The following is an 11,875-nucleotide window of genomic DNA, read 5'->3' on the forward strand; positions in this document are numbered from 1 at the left end:
AAGGAGTTGGCAGGACCCCCGGCGAGACAGGTGACGGCGGGACCCCCAACGGAACAGGACACAGAGTTGGCAGAACCCCCAGCGGAACCCCCGACGGACCAGGACATTGGGTTGGCAGGACCCCCGGCAGAACAGTAGTCGGCAGGACCCCCAACGGGACAGGACATAGAGTTGGCAGGACCCCCGGTGGGACAGGTGTCGGCGGGACCCCCAACAGGGAAATGAGAAGGGATTTGAGAAGGGACTTGGAAAGGGACTTGGAAAGGGGCTTGAGTATGGACTTGAGAAGGGACTAGAGAAGGGACTTGAGTAGGGACTTGAGAGGGGACTTGAGAAGGAACTTGAGAGGGGACTCGAGAAGGGACTTGAGAGAGGACTCGAGAAGGGACTTGAGGGAACTCGAGAGGTGACTCGAGAGGGAACTTGAGAGGGAACTCGAGAGGAGACTCGAGAGGGGACTCGAGAAGGGACTTGGAAAGGGACTTGAGAGGGGACTCGAGAGGGAACTCGAGAAGAGACTCGAGAGGGGACTCGAGAAGGGACTCGAGAGAGGACTTGAGAGGGGACTTGAGAGGGAACTCGAGAGGTGACTTGAAAGGAGACTCGAGAGGGAACTCGAGAGGGGACTTGAGAAGGAACTTGAGAGGGGACTCGAGAAGGGACTTGAGAGAGGACTCGAGAAGGGACTTGAGGGAACTCGAGAGGTGACTTGAGAGGGGACTTGAGAGGGAACTCAAGAGGTGACTTGAAAGGGGACTCGAGAGGGAACTTGAGAGGGAACTCGAGAGGAGACTCGAGAGGGGACTTGAGAAGGGACTTGGAAAGGGACTCGAGAGGGGACTCGAGAGGGGACTCGAGAGGGAACTCGAGAAGAGACTCGAGAGGGGACTCGAGAAGGGACTTGAAAGGGGACTCGAGAGGGAACTTGAGAGGGAACTCGAGAGGAGACTCGAGAGGGGACTTGAGAAGGGACTTGGAAAGGGACTCGAGAGGGGACTTGAGAGGGGACTCGAGAAAGGACTTGAGAGAGGACTTGAGAGGAGACTTGAGATAGGACTTGAGTCAGTCGGTACGCCAACAGGACACGGAGAGCTGGAGTCGGCCGGTACGTCGACAGGACACAGGGAGCTGGCGTCGGCCGGAGAGCCAACAGGTGACGAGGAGCTGGAGTCGACCGGTACGCCGACAGGACACGGGGTGCTGGCGTCGGCCGAAGAGCCAGTACTGGTACTGAAACTGGAGTCGGGACCATGGCTGCTGGGGCCGGTACTGGAGCTGGGACCATGGCTGCTGGGACCGGAACTGAAGCCGCGACCATGCCTGTGTGGGCTGGAATCTTGGTCTTGCGTCTCTTAGAGATTTTTTGGAGGATCCGTGGACCTCCCAAGGCCTGGTCATACCCCAGGAAAGGGTTAGAGGCTTGAGACAAGTCTTCAGGACTACTTGTGAGAAGTTGTAGCCTCTCAGGCAACAAGCTCCTGAGCCAGGGCTTGCGAGCAACCTCCTGGCGTGCCTCCTTCAAGGCAACCTCTCTACCCAGTCTAGATGAGGCGTTATTCCAAGAGTAAAAAATGTACTGCAGAGAGTACCCAAGACGTTCCGCCTGTAGAGCAAAACAATCTGAGTCTGCTGAGTCCAAAGTTGGTCGGTTCATTCTGTTAGGGTTCGGCAAAAGGTAGGACCCAAATGCAGATTAAAAGGGAAGCGGGTTTCAAAACAAAAGCGAGCTTTAATAACAAAAGCTGATGAACATAAATAACATGGCATGGAACACATAGGTAACACGAGGAAGATACAATACCAAAAACGATCGTGACCAACATGGAGGGAGACAGGAAAAACAAAACAAAACCCATTACCAGACAGACAAAACTAAAACCGTGACATACCAAGATCGTGACATTCATCCAAAAGGACAGGAGGATGGACTTTGTGTTTAAGTGATTTGATCATCAAAGGTAGGCCTAAGTGACTTTCAATGTGGGCCGCCGTGCCGACTTCATTCATTTGTAATTGTTACTTGGCTGTGGGTGCCCTGTCATGATAGGTGTTTATATAAATGGTGTTGTTTTGTGTGGTAGAGGGTCGCTGTCATTGATGCGTTTTGCACCCCGGGCCGTTGTTTTGATATTCCGCTGAAGTATACGATGTGACGTAATAACTCTTCTTTTTATTTTTTTTTTCGAGGGAAGGGGGGGGTCAGAGGGCCTAGGTATAAAAGTCACGGATCGCCACTGCCGTATGATGACCATGAACGCACTGGACATCGGCTACAACTTCCTCTCTGTCTGACTTCGCCAAGCAGGTAAGGTGCTGCACCGCATGCGTCCAACATTTTAATGTTTATTGCAAGTTAATCAGTTGTAGTTACATCATATTTGTTTAAAAGCATGAGCTAGCTAAACTCCTATTAGCTTTATTTGGCTAGCTAACAGCTAACCGGGACGAGTCCCAAAAACCCGGAAGTGAGTTAGCATTTTACCACTACCGGTTCCCTCGTCTTAGAGTCAATATCCACATTTCTACCCTACTTTTATAATTTTCTAATCATACCTTTTATTTAGCCTTTATTTATACAGGTGTAAAATCTCATTGAGACACAAGGTCTCATTTTCAAGAGAGACCTGTTCAGTGGTAACACTACCACACAAAGTTACAGACAGACAGGACACTAAACACAGAGGCAACACTAAAATAAAACATCGTAAAAAGTAGTCATTGAAATCCATATACAGTACAGTATTCAGATATAGCAGGTGCAAACACCCACAGATGATTTCTCCAGCTTTTTTCAAATTAGTTTAAAATCTGTGATGGGTATCAAACTGGTCAGCTTAAGTTCCTGCTGAAGTGTGTTCCAGGTCGAGGGGGCAGAGTATGATATGGCTTTTTTCCCAAGCTCCGTGCGTACTGAGGGGACGGACAGAGTGATGTAATTTTGAGATCGTAGTCTATAGCTGTACTGTTTGTGTGATATGTAAGTGGATATGTAGAGGGGCAGCAGTCCAAGCATAGCGGTATAGATGAGTTTGTACCAGTGCAGTGATCTGCGCATTGCAGTGATCTGCGCATTGATAATGATGTCCAGTTGACTAAAGAGTACAGCGTGCAATGGTGTGTGAGGGGTTTACAGTTGGTTATGAACCTCAGAGCCCCATGGTAGACAGCGTCCAGCTGATGAAGGGAGTGAGCTGAGGCGTTCATGTACACAACATCCCCGTAGTCCAAGAGCGGCAAAAATGTGGCAGCTACAAGCCGTGTCCTAGCACTTGTGGAGAAGCAGGCCTTATTTCTAAAAAATAATCCCAGTTTTAATTTCAGTTTCCTTAAGAGATTGTCAATATGTGGTTTGAAGCAGAGATTTTCATCTATAGTGATGCCTAAGTATCTGTAGGTGTTAACAGTTTCAATGGGGTTATGCTGTGCAGACATGATGCAGGGAAGAACAGTTGGTAACTTTTTCCTATTGGAAAAGAACATGACTTTTGTCTTGTCTGAATTTAACACCAACCTGAGGTGGAACAGATGTGACTGAAAAGTGTCAAAAGCAGACTGCAGACGTTCAAATGTAAGTTGTGTACTGCAGTGCTAGCACAACAGTACACAACAGTATCATCTGCATATAGATGTACACAGGCATCAATACTTTGACCCACATAATTTATATAAATTGTAAAAAGGGTCGGTCCCAAGACCGAACCTTGAGGAACACCTCTGGGCACATTAAGAAAGCTTGAGGAGAGACCGCTGAATTTTACATATTGCTTGCGATTTGAAAGATAGTTTAAAAAACAACCAACAGCTTGGTCAGACAGGCCTATATGAGATAACTTCTGGCATAGAATGCCATGGTCCACAGTATCAAATGCCTTGGATAAGTCTATAGAAAGGGCAGCACAGTAGCTCTTTGCGTCCAAGCCTTCAACAATGTCATTCACTACTTTCAAAGCAGCCGTTACTGTACTGTGCTGCTTCCTAAAGCCTGACTGGTGAGGCGATAGAATGTTGTTCAAGCTTAAATATTCTTTGATTTGATCATTCACCAGCCTTTCAAGTACTTTAGCTAAAATAGAGAGCTTGGAAATTGGTCTGTAATTATTCATCGCCATGGGATCACCACCTTTCAATAAGGGGAGAACATTTGCAGTTTTCCAAACATCTGGAATGACATTGTTTGTTATAGAAAGATTAAAAACATGACACAGTGGTTCGGCTATAATATCTGCAGCTAGCCGTAAGAAATAAGGGGGGAGATTGTCTGGGCCTGCTGATTTATTGGTGTCTAGGCCCTTTAGAGCCTTACAAACCTCCCCAACATTGAAGGGGTTGAAGGAGAAAGTGTGGCTACTGGAGGCATGACTGGTGGTGATGGAGGGGGATGATTTACCAAAAGATAATGTGTCAAACAAGGAACTGGAGGCAATCAAATGTTTATTAAAACAATGAAGCGTCTCTGTTTTATTTGACACAGGGGTGGAGTCAACAACAATGTTAGGAGGCAGCTCTAAGGAGCGAGAGCTGGCAGAGAGGAATTTTATGGTATGCCAAAATCTCCTAGGATCGTTTAAACTGTCTGTGGTCTGGGATAAGTAAAAATCGCTTTAGGCTTTTTTAATGGAAGCAGTACAGCGATTACGCAGTTGACGAAAAAGAAGCCAGTCAGCCTCAGAGCCTGTCTTCCTCGCAGCAGCCCAAAGCAGATTCCTCTTGCGTAAGAGGGCTGCCAGATCAGAAGTGAACCAGGGGGTATCACGGCCCTTCACCCTGAACCGGCGAAACGGAGCAATGTAATCGCCAGAAGCTAAATGCTAATGTTATGCTATAAACGAACTACAGACGAGTACAGCAGGGTCGCACGACTTCAACGTCATGCCAACTTTACGCCACTCAGCTGTTAAATTGAAATAAATAAATATCTCTGAAATAAATAGCAATAAATAACTAATTACCTTTAGAAGTACACCAAAACATAACTGCTAACAATGTAAATGCTTTGTTGGAAAAAAGGTAATGTAAGAAAATGTTGAGTTAAATACTTTTGGCACTGTATATACAAAGTAGGGATGGGAATTTGAAAGCAAATGTATATTCGAATATTCGACCCCCCAAAAAACGGTTAACCGGTTAACCGAAATGTACAAAAAAAAATGTTTCAATAACTTTTGGAAATAAATAAATAGTACATGTTCAAATAAGTATAGAAACCAAGTCGAATTTGTCAAATGTATTGAACTGGTGATCACAGTTTGACAGCTATAGGCCTACAGCTTTCATGTGCGGAGGTGATTCACAATCAGGCCAGCTGTAGAGAAGACCCTCTCAGCTGGAACGGAGGTTGCGGGTATAGCAAGGTATAGTATGTATTATATACGTTTAATTTGGCATAGTTTGCACTCTACACCGCACTCACTAACCTGGTCGAAATATTTCCACACATTACTCCTTTTTGACGCCATGTCTGTTGTGTAGGACATATATATATATAGGTCATATGAGAGGCCCCGCCTTACATCTTCCGCCACAGATTTGGGGAAATTGGTCCGTGCGCAAAGCATTGTGGGGATTTTAAGACCGCGGAGTCTACTCATGTGCAGCCTCGATATTTCTCCAAACGGAGTACGCCGGGCTCGGTAGATTTCCAAGTATGCTGGAGATTGGAACAGTACTTCGGCGGCACTCGATGACGTAGTATGCTTGAAATAGTGGCTCTGAAGCAGCTTTACTCGCGATTGAGAAACACCCAGTATATACCCCAGAGGTACCGTCAACATATGTGTACGTGCGGAAACAATACCCCCAACCTGTAGTTCCTTGATTGCATTATGTAACCCCGTTAATTAGTGATCACTACAACCTGAATAATTATTCGAATACCTGAATAATTTCGAATATTCGATTAATCGTTCCCATCCCTAATACAAAGCATGGAAACATGCCTATTGTGGCTTTCATACTTGCATACTGGCAACTAATAGTATTGTGAAGAAATGTCATGACAACCATCTACAGACTGTTACTGCACGCTGATTGTTGTGGTCCTATTTAGGACAAAACGTTCAGAGCTGTCTTGAGTTCCAGTCCGCCCATGATTGATTAGTGCTTTAACTAGTAATTTACCCCAATGTTAAAGCTTGTTGATGATATGTGACATTGTAAATGGTCATGCATCCAAAAGTGTTAACTGTATTTTTTCCTTCAAAAGATTTAAAACTTCCAAAGCAAAATCAAGATCAAACAGCACTTTTAAGAGCCTTTTTCAATTTCTTCTCCTCTCCCTCCTCAGAGCTATATTCCCTACATTTCTTCCTCTCTTTTCCCCATTCTTACCATCTTCATCTCTGTCTCTTTACCACTTTCTCTTTTGTATTTATGCACACACACACACACACACACACACACACACACACACACACACACACACACACACACACACACACACACACACACACACACACACACACACACACACACACACACACACACACACACACACACACACACACACACACACACATACGCACAAACCTGGGTAGTTGTGCCCACAGGTAAGAACTTAAACTTTTCACGATTTATATATAGCATTCAAATCGACTAACAGTGTCATATATTTATGTCTTTGTTATGCAAAACTTACAGGGAAATAAAAAATGGTCTCATTCGAGCTGGTAACACAGTAGACGTTGCAGCATATCAAATCAAATCAAATCAAATCAAGTTTTATTTATAAAGCACATTTAAAAGCGATTTTTGGTCGAGCCAAAGTGCTGTACATGTAATAAAAACACAGTACTACAATCACAATAGGGAGCGGCGAGCCGACACAGGCGCCATCTTGAATCACGAAACCCATATTATACTGTAGTATTATAGTACTGTATTATAGTACTGCTATAATTCTAGATTATATTATAATTAAAATTATATATAGGATTACAACTAGGGATGGGTACCGAGCCCCGGTATTAAACGGGCCCCGGGGCTGAATTATTAAAGACCGTGGTACCGTTAAGCTCCGACGTTATCGGTCTTTTTATCGGTACTGGAGACATGTAAAAAATATGTCATGTGTATTATTGCTACACAAACATTATATTGCAGTTTTAGTGTCGCCAACTCCGTTTCAATGCAAAAAGACTGCAAAATGCAGTAGTATTTTCGATCTCTCCAAACCAGACGAGAGATCTCTCTCCCCCGCCTGCTTGCGAGGGGGCGGGGCAGTTTACACACACGCAGCTGCTCCATGCAGCAACACACTAGAGATGGCAAATCCGGATCATTTTACGGACTCAGGGTCTTCTGAGTCAGTCATTGAAGAGATCCGGATCATACGAGTCATTTGAGTCATATGAGTCAGCATCACCAAGACCGTAGAAATCCTATTGGTGAAACCGAAAAGTTGTTGCATTTCACGAGCATATTATTATTCCATATATTTTGAATATATATATATATATATTTGTATATATATATATATATATATATATATAATATCTGCATGTATATTTTCTATTTCGACATGTATATTTTATATTTTATTTTTATTTCTATTCTTGTATATTTTGTAGTTTTGTTTTATTGTAAAATGCCTTTTATGCTGCTGTAACAACAACAATTTCCCAATTTGGGATCAATAAAGTACTATCTATCTATCTATCTATCTATTAAACTGACGTTATAATTAACCTCCGCTACACAGTGTATTTTGCTTTAATAAAAAATGTTGATCACAAAAAAAAGGGTTATTTTGCGATTTGGCAAATCTGAGTCTGCTGTTGACTCGTGCATGAGGACGAGTCTGCTGGATCTCTGGATCTGCTGCTATATACGGCTCCGAGTCCGCACGAGTCTGCTCTGCTGTGTGTTGCACACACAGTGAGTCAGGATTTGCGAATCCGAGTCTGCTGTGGACTCGTGCATGACGACGAGTCTGCTGGATCTCTGGATCTGCTGCTATATGGTTACGGCTCCGAGTCCGCACGAGTCTGATCCGCTGTGTGTTGCAGCGAGTCAGGATTTGCGAATCTGCGAATCTGCGAGTCTGCTGTTGGAGCCGTCGGCTCCTCTGAGTCCCCACGAGTCTGCAGGAAGTTTCACTGATCCGCGTCCCCTCCCCTGAGCCAAACGATCACTTCTGGCAGCTATCCTGTGACTGTATACTTGCTAAAGGGTAGGTAGATGGACTTGGGGTACGTTGTAATGTGATTTTACATGTTATAAAGAGAGTAGCGAGTGACGCAATTTATAGTTTTAATTTGTACGTCACACCAAGTGTGGGACTCAAGGACTCGGGTTAATGGAGAGGGGAGACTCGTCATGACCAGCTCATTTCTAGGATCCGGGTTAATGATCCGGATGAATCAGGACTCGCCCATCTCTACAACACACACACACGGAGGAGATGGCGGAGAGAACTAAGCACTAAAAGGTGTGGTTAAACTTTACCCGTCTCGATGTGGACAATGCTCGTTACCTAAAGTGCAATAAGAGTTTAGCATGTAAGGGCGGTAACACGAGCAATTTGTCTAAACATTTATCAAAAGTGCACCACATTCAGACGGAGAAATGCACCGGGTTCGACTGTCTTTCTAGTAGCTCTGTAGCCCCGTCCACGAGTAACGTTTCCACGTCAGGTGTTACAGTATGTATGCTAGCAGCAACACACGGAGTTAACTCAATTATACAAACATGGGCTAATGATTAGAGGTACATTTATTTTGTTAAAGTTTCAGCCATTCTGTTTACAGTTCTGTCATCACATTATTTAATACCATTTGTTAAAACATTGTTGTTTCTTTTGATGTGAAATATTATGTATTTAATTTAAATAAAAAGCAATGTTAGTTTTGTTCACAATTTGTTTATTTTCATTTTTCATTTATTCGTTTATTTGAATAGGGACAATGCACATTAATGAACACTTTAGACAAATAATGCTTCAAGTGTAAATATGCCGGATTTTAGCTTTGAGCTAATTTCCCTGACATACAACATATAGTTAGTTTACCTCATTTTTTTCTCCAAAAGAACCGATAAAAGTACCGTTAAAAGACCGGACCGATAAGCGGTATCGATAAAAGTAGTAGTACCGTTAAAACCTTAACGATACCCATCCCTAATTACAACAGTATCATATATTTTGGTCAAATTCAAGATTGTGCTTTTACACTGCAATGTCATGGTCAAGCTTGTAAGATAGTAGAAGTTGTGTAACCTTACTTTCGAGTACATATTTTACCGCTGGATTTTAGCTTTGCTTTGAAATTGTACTAAAACTAAGTAAGGGGCCATTATTGCATTGATACTAAATTCATTTACTCAAATTAAATAAAAATGCAAGTGTTTTTATTCTATTCTAAACAGGATACAGTTTTTTTTGTAGCTTCAAGGGGTGAGACTTACAGTGACAGACTAGACAAAGGAAAATGAGTCAATATTTGTATTTGATTGCATTCTGAATTTGAAACCCAGTTTTAAATGACCTTGTCTTTTATTTGTCTTTATCTCCAAAAGAATGCCAGGACCAGGTTCCACTTCGAGGCAATGCTCAAGCTGCTGCATGTCACTGAATGTGGCATGCAAAACTTGCAAATTCTGCAAGGCGGTGCAGCCTCGCAAACTGCGCCTTAGCAAACAAATCGACAAGTTTGACACCTGGGTCGAGGCACAAAAAAAGAACAAAACTTCATCCCACCTGAGGGATCAAGCTGCATTGTTGGTATGTGATGGACTTTTTTTTGTTGGCCTGCATGCATAATTAATAACAGCCCTGTACTTGTTCATTCTGGATTTGGAAAAGATATTTACATTTGATACAGAAATGTAATATCTGATCATAATTAGGTAATACAAATCTGCTGCTCAAAGCCCTAGGTAGAAATGGGCTTTGAGCAGGTGCACATGATGCAAATGTCATGACCTGCATGAACTGTGTGCCCCAAAGAAAATGTGACTATATGTGAATTCAAGTTTTAAAGCACTGTCTCTGTGTCAGAACACAGCTAAATACATTTGCACTATTTAATCATTTATCCAATTCAACTTACATTCGAAATAGACATTTTCATCAGTGTGTCTGCTCCCTGTCAATACAACTACTGTAGACACAGGGATAAGTTATACAGTAAGTTATGTTTATATAACTTTGGCGAATCATCGCTGAATTTGATTCAATGTAATTGAAAGGTACTGTCGTGGCCCATTCTTGTAGGATATTTATTAAAACTGTGCCACATTAACAGGGATCCACTTCTTGACTCACACGTTAAAAACAATCCAAATAAAACTCTGTAGGCGCTGATTTCTTTGCCTTCCTCTGGCAGATTTATTTACTTCTTCCATGAAATTAAACAAACAAATAAACAAAGTTATCAGTGTAACGTGAGGTCAAAGACTGTACTGATTCCCCGTTCCGTGCTGGAGACAATCTCCCCACGAGGCTCAGTCCCACCCCTTCCTTATATAACAGCTGATTGATCACAATAAATCAAAGCTATTCTCCGAATATTTAATTCAATACTAATTCATAAATGGAAAGAATATATTAAGATCTAAATTAATAAGAAAATAATACATTCATTATCAACACAAAAAATGGCTCTAACATTACAACAAATAATAAATAGAGCCAATATTCCAAACAAATATAATCATTTTCTTCTTGTCAGAGTTCATAGATGAAATTCATCTTGAGTTCATAAAATATAAAAATTTGATTTGTCTAACTTCAGCCAATAGTAGTAGTCCAGTTAATCTCCAGCTTCCAGGAGCAGACAGAGTTTGGTGACAGGCCTCTGTAAAACACTTGTTTTTGTTTTAACTGGACACTTCGGACAAGCCCTTTACTTCCTGGCAGGGTCTTTAGAATCCGTCCTAGCACCCAGGAGTTTCTGGGAGCCGAATCGTCCACAATATCAGCGAGGTCTCCAGGAAGAAAGTTCCTTCTGATCTTATTCCATTTATTTCGCTGTTGCATTGTTGGAAGATATTCCAGAAAAGATCAGCCAGATATTGTACCACATGTCTCCATTTTCTTCTTGAGTACAGGTCCTCCTTCACGAAGAGTCCAGGTGCATAACAGGGTTAGTTTTGAGCAGAAGCAGATGATTAGGTGTTAAAGGCTCCACATCATTCAAGTCATTTGTTATGGTTGTGATGGGTCTATCATTCATTGTAGCTTACACTTCACATAAGGCTGTTTGCAATGCCTCATCATCCATGACTTGTTCTCTTACCACAGAGCACAGAATATTTTTTAGTGACTTGATGAGTCGTTCCCATACGCCTCCGTGGTGAGGGCCTGCTGCTGGGTTGAATATCCACTCGATCCCTTCTTGGAGAAGGTTGCTTTGGATTTTGTCGTGTTTTAGTTATTTTAATGATTGTTCAAGCTCCTTTTGCGTACCAATGAAATGAATGATGGTATGAAACTTTTTCATACCAAGGACCAATAAAAAAACACTCGCGGACCACCTATCCCCAAAAACAATAGGCCTGCTTACCACTCCAACAGTATATAACAAATGACAGCCTTATAATGACAACAGCTTAACGTGACCTCTCTATATCGCCTCGTTCACACATTAAATTAACAATACAAATACAACTACAGATAATATAAGCCTTTCGTTCAAATGCGATTTAAAATGCTCACAGGTTTTACACCTCTTATGAAATGTAGACTACATTAATTACGGAGTTTATGTCCAACAGACTCACAGATCGTTGGCTACTGAGAGAAATGCAAAATACACCGCATGTAGTACGACACAAACCTCCGCTGTGGATTTTCAAAACAAAATACAGTAAAACTTTGGTCGCAGGCCCAAGTTGAACTCTCTGAGGTCTAAGCCATATTTTCACATGTTAGGCTCGCCTG

Source organism: Trematomus bernacchii, unplaced genomic scaffold (assembly GCF_902827165.1).
Source record: "Trematomus bernacchii unplaced genomic scaffold, fTreBer1.1, whole genome shotgun sequence".
Classification (NCBI taxonomy): domain Eukaryota; kingdom Metazoa; phylum Chordata; class Actinopteri; order Perciformes; family Nototheniidae; genus Trematomus; species Trematomus bernacchii.